The 12,089-nt window shown below is 32.2% G+C and overlaps 1 protein-coding gene across 8 annotated transcripts in view; it reads left to right on the top strand.

Annotated features, from left to right (window-relative positions):
• The window catches only part of LRRC49 (leucine rich repeat containing 49), a 185,121-nt gene that overhangs the window by 103,939 nt on the left and 69,093 nt on the right, over positions 1 to 12,089 (top strand). The gene's annotated exons all lie outside the window — the stretch shown is intronic.

Genomic DNA, 12,089 nt, shown 5'->3' with positions numbered 1-12,089 from the left:
TGGGGGATGGAAGGTCATTCACTATGAGAGCCATAGAGAGCTTGGCAGTGGCATCTCCCTTCCTAGCCTCCTCTCTCCCCCTACTGTTTGCCAGGATGAGCAAGGGAGTCCTTGAGGGGTCCAATCTCTTGTTTGCTAAATATATCAGGTTAGTGGCTGCCAGCACTACTTTGTTAAAAAATACTGTGGTTAACATCAGGTAGAATTGGAGTTCACACTGTATGGCCTTGATCTTTCCAGTCAGGTAAGAGACAGGTATCCAAAGTAATCAAGAATATCGAGGGAAGTGAAATTAGAAGTCAAAGAAGAAATCTGGAATTGCTCAGTCTGAAGTGGAAGCCTGGTATTGAAGAAATGAAGACAAGAACACTGAACAACTTTTAGAGAAAAGTTTGTTAGCATAAATTTACAAGTAAAGTTTACACAGTTCTACATCTAGAAAGACTTTTTAACTTAAGAAATTATATTTAAGACATCAAATTCAAATTCCTTTAGTGACTTTTAAGACTGCCCATAATTTTATACCTCTGTACCAATTCAACTCAATTTCTTATTTGTTATTGCCTAAACACCTCATTGTTCAAGTCAGTCTTCTTTTAGTTCTAGCCTTCCCCCACTATCAAAGTTTGAATATCATTCATGACTGACTATGCCTGTACTCTTGTCATTTTTTTCAACTTGTATCAATCTCTTTTCTGTAACTGTTCATATCTTACACAGGCATCAAGATCAAGCTTAAGTTTTATTGCCTTTGTAAAGTTTTTTCTGATTACTTTCTTTTGTTCCAGTGGAACAAAGGTTAGTGCACTGGACTTTTAGATATGTGTTCCAATCCAGGCTTAGAGATTTCAATTTGTGATCATGGACAAGTCACCTAACCTCTGTCTTCTTCAGTTTTCTCAATTGTAAAATAGGAATAGAAACAAATAGGAAGATAATATTTATAAAGTTTGTAGGATAAATGTTCAGCACATACTGTTTAAACTTTTTTTAAAAATTTAAAAATCTATTTTGATAAATTCCTGGAAAAATAACTATTTTTAACATTTTTTTAAAGTTTGGAGTCCTTCCAGACTCCTCTTCCTCCCATTGAGAAAACAAGCAATATGATATCTATTATACATGTGAAATCATGCAAAGAATAGTTCCATATTAGCCATGTTGCAAAAAGAAAAAAAGCAAAAGAATAACCTACAAGAAAGCAAAGAAAAAATAGACAGTCATGAATATATAATCTTTTCTATTCTTATATATGCTTTCTTGAAATGGAAATTTATTGTTACATTTTTTTAATCTTCCCAATGTTCTTCTGGGCATAAGACGATGTTGGGTTTTTTTTTTTAATTTCCCTTTTCTATTTTTTTCTATTTTTAAAATTATTTTGTATTTAGTTTTTTTAACATGTAAAAATAAATATTTAAAAAGGAAGGGAAAAATTTTACTTCATGTTGTACTTAAGAGTTTATCATCTCTCTGGATGTAGATAGCAATTATTATCCAATGAGGGCTTTGGAATTGTCTTATCAGAGTATCTAAGTCTTTCCCAGGTAATTATTGTTACAGTATCACTGTTATTAACATGCATAGAATCTCCTAGATCTGCTCACTTCTCTGCATCAATAAGTCTTCCCAGGTTTTTAAAAAAAATTTTTTTATTATAGCTTTTTTTGACAGAACATATGCATGGGTAATTTTTCAACAATGACCCTTGCAATCACTTCTGTTGCAACTTTTTCCTTCCTTCCCTCCACCCTTTCCTCTAGATAGCAGGCAGTGTCATACATATTAAACATGTTAAAGTATATCTTAAATACAATATATGTGTATATGTTTATATAGTTCTCTTGTTGAACAAGAAAAATTGGATTTAGAAATTCCCAGGTTTTTTTAAACCATCTCCCTCATCATGTTCTATAGCACAATAATAATCCATCACAATTATATTTGTTGCTATCAAAAAGTACTGCTGTAAATATTTTTGTATGTATAGGTCTTTTTTTTCCCCCTTTGATCTCTTGGGAATACAGACTTAGTAGTAATATTTCTGAGTCAAAAGAATATGCATAGGTTCAAAGCCTTTTGGATATAGTTCCAAATTGTTCTCTAGAATGATTGAACTAAGTCAGAATTACACTAACAATGCATTAGTGTTCTGAATTTTCCATATCCCTCCACCCCCCAGTATTTGTCATTTTCCTTTTCTGTAATGTTAGGCAATCTGATAGATGTGAGATACCTCGGAATTGTTTGTTTGCATTTCTCGCTAATCATTAGTAATTTAGAGCATTTAAAAATATGGCTATATATAGCCTTGATTTCCTCTGAAAACTTCCTGTTCATATCCTTTGACCAATTATCAATTGGGGGAATGACTTTTATTTTTTTTTAAATTTGACTCATTTCCCTATGTATTTAAGAAATAAAGTCTTTATTAGGGAAATGCTATAAAATATTTTTTCCCCCAGTTCCTTGCTTTCCTTCTAATATCCCCTTTTTAATTCAATGTAATTGAATTTTACGTTTTACTTCTCCTGATTGTGTCTGTCTCCTGGCTCATCATAAACTCTTTCTTTATCCATAGATCTAGCAGGTAAAATTTCCTATGGTTCCCAATTTGCTTGTGATATAAAACCTTTATGTCTAAATCATTTACCCATTTTGACCTTATCTTAGTATATCATGTGAGATGCAGATCTATGCCAAATTTCTGTCAAACCACTTTCCAGTTTTCCCAGCAATTTTTGTCACATGGTGATATTTTTATCCCCAAATCATGCATCTTTTGAGTTTACTAAGCACTGGGTTCCTATGATCATTTATTACTGAGGGTTGTATAATCTTATTCTACTTATCTACCCCTCTATTTCTTAGTTCCAGATTGTTTTGATGATTATTGTTTTATAATATAGTTTTAAATTTGGTAACTGCTAGACCACTTTACTTTTTAAAAAATGTATATTGATATTTTTAATCTTTTGTTTTTCTAGATAAATTTTATTACTTTTTCCCTAGTTCTGTAAAGCAATTCTTTGGTAGTTGGTTGGCACGGCACTGATTTAATAAATTAGGTAGAATTGTCATTTATTATATTGGCTTAGCCTATCTATGAACAATTAATATCTCTCTAATTTTTAAAATCTGTCTTGTCTATTTGTATGAAAAGTATTCTTTAATTATGTTCATATTGTTCCTGGGTTTGTTTTGGTAAATACATTCCCAAGTATTTTATATTGTCTGCAATTATTTTAAATAGAATTTCTCTTTGTATCTCTTCCTGCTATGTTTTCTTGGTAATCTATAGAAATATCGATAATTTATGTGGGTTTATTTTATATCCTGTAGTTTTATTGTTTCAACTTATCTGTTTGTTGCTTCTCTTGGGCTCTCTAAATATACCATCGTATATCATCTACAGAGTGATAGCTTTTTTTCCTTCTAACTTGTTCTTGTTCCTTTGATTTGTTTTTTCTTCAATTGTTGTAATAATTAGCATTTCTATAATTTTATGTACATTGATGTTGCATTTACTTTTTTCATTTTTTATGTTGGTAGTCTGGTTTTCTTTCTTTTTTAAATCAAATTAATAAAGGGTTTATCTATAATATTGTTTTCTTTCATAAAGCCAGTTGCTAATTTTATTTATTAGTTGTAAGTTTATTAGATTTCTAATTTATTTTTTCTAGTTTTTTAAAAATTTTATAACCAAATATATAAGTAATCTGGAAAAAAGGAATGTCAGGTTTTAGGATGAATGCAGTCTTTGGAAAAGTATGCATTTATCTTTTTGCTATCCTGTAGATCAGAGCTTCTTAACTGGTTTTTGAACACCTTTAGCAATCTAGTGAAGGTCCATAGACCTTCTCTTCAGAATCTTTTTAAGTACATAATATAAAACAGTATTACAGCGGGAGAGTAATCATATTGAAATATATTTATCAACATATGTATTTTTTAAATATTCATGGATCCCAAGATAAAATGCACTGCTTATAGAGACTAGTGTGTCTACAAATGCTACAAAGAGAATGTTGTAGCCACCACTATCCTGGTATGATTGTTCCATTTCTAGTTATTTAAAAATATCTGTTTATAATTTTCTCTGATTAGGTAGTGCATCATAATGCATGTATGTGTGTATTTGAAAAGATATTTTGTTTGGCTAGGGAGATCCTTTAGTGTAATGATCTACTTTGTCAAAACACTTCTAGAAACACCTGGCATGTTTATGGGTAGAATGCATTGCAGATGGAAATGAAATTCTACAATCAGTCTCTTCTATCAAATATGGATTTATTTTACTAAAGCTATTCAGAGTACACAGACTTAAGTATGAATGTCAACACTAACAGCTGATTTGGAAGTAGTTGGCAGGACAGTGCCTTCCAAGGTTAACAAAGATTTTCCATTCCTATCTCTTTATTTTTGCTGCACTTCAAATACAGATGCAGAACAGATGGAGTTTTAAAGCTCATCTAAATTTTCAGATTTTGTTTAGTTTGTCATGATATGCATTTGTAAAATAGCAACATGTTTTTTTTGTACTTGGATTTTTTTTAAGGATTCAGGAAATAATTTTTTCCCTAATTAATATATAAATTTAATTCTACAAAAGAATAGTTGTTAGATATAGCTAGAAACTTTTATGATGTAAATTTCAAAATCTATTTAACACTAAGCAAGCTATACCCTCTCTCCAGACATACTTGTAATTAAGCTATTATTAAACACTATATGCAACGTGAATTAAACCATATTATTTGTACATATGCTTCTGAATTTGCCGAGAACATCTGTTTGCTGAAAAGCATGGGCAAATTCAATTTGACAAAAATATATTAAGTGACTGCCTTGTACAAAATGCTGAGCAGATAAAGATGAAAAAAACTACATAGTCCCAGGCTTCAAGGAGTCAACAGTCAAGTAAAAGGAGATAAGACAAAAATGCAAATAACTACCAAAGTTAGAATATAAAATATGTAGGAGAGATCAAACAGTGACTTGACATTCAAGGAAAACATCAAGAAGAGAAAATGATTAACCAGTGTCAAAAGTCAAGTGCTCAGTACTTCTAGTGCTGCTGAGAAGTTAAGGAGATGAGGATTGAGATTGGACCATTAGATTTGAAAATGAAGAGTTCATTAGTGACTCTGGAGAAAGCAGTTTCACATGTAACATTGTACTCTACTTTTCTCTAGAAGATTGTGTTCTTGTACAGTTTCATTTTAGTCTACCTTTCTCAAGAAATCCTCATTCAGTTCTGGGTACCACTTTTTTCCCACTTAATAGTATTTTTTTTTCTAATTACATATAAAGATAGTTTTCAATATTCATTTTTTGTAAGATTTTGAGTTTCAAATTTTTCTCCCTCACTTCCCTTCCCCAAGATAGCAAGCAATCTGATATATGTTATACATGTACACTCATGTTAAGCTACATTAGTCATATTGTGAAAGAAGAATCAGAATTTAAAGGAAAAATTCTGAGAAAGAAAAACAAAAAAGTGAAAATATCATGCTTCGAATTGCATGTTGACTCCACAGTGCTTTTTTCTGGATGTGAATAGCATTTTCCTTCTCAAGTCCATTGGAATTACCTATATTTTTGTCCTTTCCCCTTTTTTATGATCTCTTTGGGATACAGACCTAGCAGGGGTGTTGTTGGATCAAAAAGTTTGCATAGTTTTATAGTCTTTTGAATATAGCTCCAAATTGCTTATCAGAATAAAAGTTGGATTCACAACTCAATCAACAGTGCCTTAGTGTTCCAATTTTCCCATATCTTCTCCAAAATTTATCATTTTCCTTTTCTGTCATATTGGCCAATCTGATAGGGATTACAATATTATTTTAATGTTATATGATATGCTATAAATTTTAATAAATATGAAACATTTGTATTTATAGATTTTTTTTAAAATGACATGTCTGTCTTATATCTTGGATGAGAAATCTTAGAAGAATGGAAAAGCTAATAAGGACATAAGTGAACATTGACCTATATGCCTATTTTCTCATTTCTATAAAATAATTTTTCTATCAGTGACATTCTAAATAACATGATGAGGAAATATACAGATTTTCATAGGCAATTTCCTTTTTTAAAAAAAAAAAAGATTTTATTGATGTCTTTGACTTTTTTTATATTGCCTAAATTTCTGCCTGATTGCCTCTTTTCCTCCCTCCAAAAAAACCATACCATATTATGAAGAACTCTAGGGGAAGAGAGAAAGAAAAAAAAATAGGAAAAAAAAAAAAAAAAGAAATTCATCAAAACTGATCCAAACATCATCTTTTCTACTTAATTGTTCTAATCACTTTGTGCATTATTTTCCTGACTGTTTATCTACATTAATTCATGTAAGTTTTTCCATGCTTCTCTGTCTACATCTTATTTCTTGTTTCTCATAGAATAGTAATATTCCATTTCATTCATGTGTTATAAGTTTGCCATTCCTTAATTGATGAGATGTCTACTTAGTTTTCCCATTCTTTGCTACCACAAAAAGTGTTAATATCATATTTTAGTTTGTTTTAGGACAATGTTTATATCAGTAAATGACCACCTGAGGGCATATGGTTTAGCTTTAGAATCTTGGAGTCAAAGGATATGGACATTTTATTCACTTTATTTGCATAATATCATATTACTTTCTGAAGTGGTTGTATTGATTCACAGCTCTATCAATAACACATCAGTAAACCTATCTTACCATAGTCTTGCTGATATTGATGTTTTGTGCATTTGCTGGTCTTGAAGTGAAACCTAAGAATTGTTTTGAATTTCATTATTTTTATTTGTTATTTAGAGTATTCTTTTATATAGTTGTTAATAGTTTGCAGTTTTTTTTGAAAATTGTTTGTTCATGTTGTTTGACAACTTATCTATTGGGGAATGGTTTTTATTCTTAAATAATCATATAAATTGTTTACATATCTTGGATATCAAATTCTTATCAGTAATATTTGTTAGACAGATTTTTTTCTTGTTAGCCATTTCGCTTGCTTCTCTTTTTAAGTTTTAGTGGTATTTTCTTTAATTTAGAATACATATCTATTTTGAATTTATTGTGGAATATGTTCGTCTGAGTCTTAATTTCTGCCAGACTAGTTTACAATTTTCCAGCAGTTGTTATTATATATGAAATTCTTCCTAGAGCATTTTTATTTTCAGATCTATCCAGTACTGGATTATTGAGTTCTATGATTCTGATTCTCCTTTCTCTAGTTTGTTACACTGATAGACTTCTCTGTTTTTTAACCAGTACCAAATGTTTTTGATAACTCGTGCTTAATAAAGTTGGGAGGTAGAAGAAGGGAAATCCTATAGGCACTTTTCTGTAGTCAGCCACGTTTTCATGGCCAAACAGTTGCCTGAGAGAGAGAGAGAGAGAGAGAAAGAGAGAGAGGGAATGTTAAGTTGCCATTGTATTTATTTTTTACCGATTTAAGAAAAAAAATGTAAATCCATTCAAAATAGTACTAAAAACAGCATTAAAGAAGCTCTTTCTTGTATACATGGATTGGAATCATATGTACCCTATGACTAAGGCTAGAGTAATAAACAGTGATCCAGTAAGTATTGATGTTAAATGGAGTGTTAAATAGGGAGATATGCTCCTCAAAGATGGAAAATATCCTCCATAGGGTTCAGACAAAAGAATTTCCTTCAGATGACTCAGTTTTTAACATTGTATGAATTGCATGCATCCCAGACTATTGTAACACTTTCTCATTAAAATCCAGAATATTTGGGTTAGCCATATTAAAAAGACAAAATTGATTAAAATAAACACACACACACACACACACACACACACACACACACACACACCACACACATTGCCCAGTTTATGTCAGGCAGCTGATTGAGCACAATAGCCTATTAATATTAAGTTAGTCCTTTAGTAAACACACAATACATACAGAATAATTGACTCAAGAATTGATTAGCAGGACTTTAGCTGGACCATTTGATAGATCTCATACTAATTTCAGTCTTCTCACTGTTTGCTACTTTTAAAGTCTTGTTCCCTTAATCATCAGTATTCTTTTATGGTGCTTTATTGCTATGAATCATTGAATACCACAATCCTAGAAGAACGGAAATTCTAGCTAAACTAAAGGGAATAGAAAAATATGTGGTAGGTATTAACCAACTGTAGGGTGTTATCATCACTGATAAATGGATGAAAAGTGGTGTAAGACTTAATTGAAAGACTAAGTATAAATTGTAAAGTCCACCTGATATTCAAGTTTATAAATGGCATGGTGTTGATTGCATTGATTCCTGGAACATTGCAAAGTCTCCTAAATAAAATTATTAATCACTCAAAAGAACTCAGTTTGCACAGGAAAAATCAAGTATATCAAGAAAGACTACTGCCCAAACCATGAGGTATAATTGGGTGAAAAGCCTATTAACATCATCAGTAACTTTAACATACTATAAATGGACAGTGAGGCCCAAGATTAAATGGGCTAAGAGTGTCCTATGGGAAATGGCAGAGTTCTTTAATGATCTGGTGGACAATTTGAACTTGTATCCCTAGTGCTTAGTACAGTCCCTGGCACATAGTAGATAAATAAATAAACATTAGCATTAGTGATTTAAAAGATTTAAAAGTGATTAAAATATATCCTGTAGACCCAGAAAAGGCTAGTTGAGAAAAGAACTGTTGTGGAAGGAATCTCTAGAGAATCCATTCCTGAATCTCTGGACTTTTCTGCCTCCACTCTACCACAGCTACTTTCTCACCATGAAGATATCTTTGTCCTTCTAATACTCTCTTCTACTTAGTGAATTTTAACCTAGAATCTCCATTTGAGGAAATTATCAGTCCAGCTATGCTTACATGTCTCCTGATTCTATTCTTTGTCTGTGGATTTTTTGTTTGTTTTGGAAACAGTATTTTGTTTTTTTCAATTACATTTAAAGATAGTTTGCAACATTAATTTTTTTTATAAAGTTTTGAGTTCCAAATATATTCTCCTTCCCTATGACCCCTGCAAAAGACATCCTGAAATTCACAGTAATAACAGGCATGGAATAACTTCCTTATAAAGAGACCATTTGATATATGTTCTTATATATATATATATATATATGACTAATTGATATATGTTCTAGTGATTAAATGATTCCCCCGTACTTAAGTATGCTGATAATGGGGTATGGAATCTATTAAAGGAAAACAGAAAATTAATCTCAACCCATGAAAAAACTCAAGACTTCAAGATCAAGTATTGATTCAAGGATCACTGTGTCTTCCATATTTCTCTTTAGAGTCTTAGGGGTGATTCTGGTTCACCTTGTTGTATGGAGTTGAGAGTTAGAATGTAGAATGTGCCTTTCCCATAGCTCAGTCCATAGTTCTGCTTGATTTCCCTCCCTAAGGACAAGTCTACTTTAATGACTTTTAGGGAAGTCAGACTGTAGAAAATGAGAAAGATGCTTGAAGACTATGAAAGTATCTTTTATACCACAGTCATCTATATGGGTGTGGTTGTACTCATCTTTCTGACTTTTTCTTGAGCTTCATGGCATGGAATACATAAGTAAAAGGGTAAAAGATTGAAGAAGAAATTGTTAGTTGTCTTCAAATTGTTCTGTCATAACCCAAGATGGTACTACATGGTACTCCTGAACACTCAACATGGGCCCCTATTATATATACAGAGATTTTAATCCAAATGCTGTTCTTTGTGTACTATCACTCGTGAAAATGGGGATGACAGAAGGGACATTCTGCTGGAGAAGTGGAATAGAAGGGGATTTAACACATAGTGGGCTCTGCCTTATTCTAAAGAGGGGCTACTTCATTTTGTGAGATTAAAGAAGTGAAGGTGAAGATAGTGGTGGAGGATATCTGGGAGACAGGAATTGAGGAAGGAGTAGTAGTTCTGGACTATGGTCTCAACATGTTTTTGGTAGAATATGAGACAAAGATACTCAATTGAGGGGGAAAGTTAGCTATGGAAAGTTTGAGGAGGGATGAAAAGGCTTGAGTAGGATAGTGAATTAATAAGATTAACATTTAATAAGGTTAATAGTTAATTGGGAGATATGAAAGGATTTCTTTGCTGCAGTGAAAACTCAATGTAACAAATTTGTAGTTGATCCACTCTGCAGCTTCATGATATTCCCTAGCTCCTTTTGGCACCTGGTAAATATAGGAGTAAAGGCAATGAATGGTGGGAGGTAGATAATAGGATAAGGGGACAATGGATTTTTAGAAATTATTAGGTTCCTGAAAGGATAAAGATGGGAAAGAGAGAAGATTGGAGCCTGTTTAGAGGTAATGTCTTAGGAAAGAACTAAGGGATTTAGGGATAGAATAAGGCAAATTCTGATAGTGGTCATATAAAAATGTGTTTCATTGTCTGAAAAATGCTTGTTCATTTCCTTTATCCATGGGTGAGTGATTTAATTTTTCAGTCTTATGCAGTTCTCTAAATTTTGTAATTTACCAAAAAAAAAGTTATTCATCTGCATTAATGGAAGGATTTTCCGGTCTGCTTTTATTTATTATACAGAATGTAAATAGCAATCATTTCTGCTTTGACTAGAAACCTTGACTCTTCCACTCCCAGATTTATTTATTTATTTTGTTGGTTTTTTGACTAGGTGAAAGAGGAGATTCTTTGGCTCAATTGCTATCAAGCCTCACTTAAATCTAATTCATTTGTATGTCATGGCATTATCTCCCTAAAATCATGGTCCTCTTGGAGAATGAAGGATAAACAGTATGAAGGGGTTGAGGCATTATGGTGAGAATGAACAAACTTTGGAATTATAAGGCAAAAGGAGAGGCAGAATGCAATAATTATAATTAGATAAGGGAATTTCAGAGTTTATAAACATGGAATTGGAATGTGTGAGGGTGGTGGCAAAATCAAAAGTATGACCATCTCTGTGACTAAGATGAGTGGAGTAAGTCATGGGAAATTAGGAGTAGATAGTCCTTAGATACTGTCTATTCTCAGAATCTTCTAAATTTTCCCTCTTTTGAAAAGGACCCACATGTACAAAAATGTTTGTGGCAGTCCTTTTTGTAGTGGCAAGAAACTGGAAACTGAATGGATGCCCATCAGTTGAAGAATGGCTGAATAAGTTATTGTATGAATGTTATGGAATATTATTGTTCTATAAGAAATGATCAGGAGGATGATTTCAGAGAAGCCTGGAGAGACTTACAATGAGCTGCGCTAAACAGGCAATAAGTACACGGCAGTAGCAAGATTATACAATGATCAATTCTGATGTATGTGGCTTTTTTCAACAGTGAGATGATTGAGGCCAGTTCCAATGATCTTGTGATGAAGAGAGCCATCTTCACCCAGAGAGAGGACTGTGGGGACTGTGTATATCACAACACATAGCATTTTCATTCTTTTTGTTGTTTACTTGCATTTTGTTTTCTTTCTCATTTTTTCTCTTTTTGGTTTTTTTTTTTTTGTGCTGCAAGATAATTGTATAAATATGTATACATATACTGGCTTTAACATATTTTAACATGTTTAACATAAATTGGATTACTTGCCATCTAGGGGAGTGGGTAGAGGAAGAGGGGGAAAATTTGGAACACAAGGTTTTGTAAGAGTCAATGTTGAAAAATTATCCATGGGTATGTTTTGAAAATAAAAAGCTTTAATTAAAAAAACTGTCACTCTTTCTTATTGTAGAATCTGGAGCTCTAGAATAAGACAGTACCAACTCTGATCTTGTCAAAGCACAATAAACAAGTGCTCTCTAGCCACAGCAGTTTTTGGATAAGGCAGGTTTGGTAGAAAGATAAAAGCTCAGGTTTCCCCTTTTACCAAGCACTGGGTTCAGATTCAGAAGGCTGACAACAGTATGTGGATAGCAAAGAAGTACATTAGTTAAAATAGAATTCAAAAAAATCAGAAACAAAAGACAAAGTTTACTTTATGGTGGTTGTTTTTTATTTTGTTTTGTTTTGAAATACATCTGCCAGTATTTCAATGAAATCTTACAGCATGAGCCCTGCCTAGCTAAGGAGATTTTTTTTTAGAAATCAAACTAGCTGCTTACTTCTTTGTTTGTTTGTTTAATGGGAAATAGGGCTTGAA

The sequence above is a fragment of the Sarcophilus harrisii genome, chromosome 2, assembly GCF_902635505.1.
Source record: "Sarcophilus harrisii chromosome 2, mSarHar1.11, whole genome shotgun sequence".
Classification (NCBI taxonomy): Eukaryota; Metazoa; Chordata; class Mammalia; order Dasyuromorphia; family Dasyuridae; genus Sarcophilus; species Sarcophilus harrisii.
This window is presented reverse-complemented; position numbering and strand designations above follow the sequence as displayed.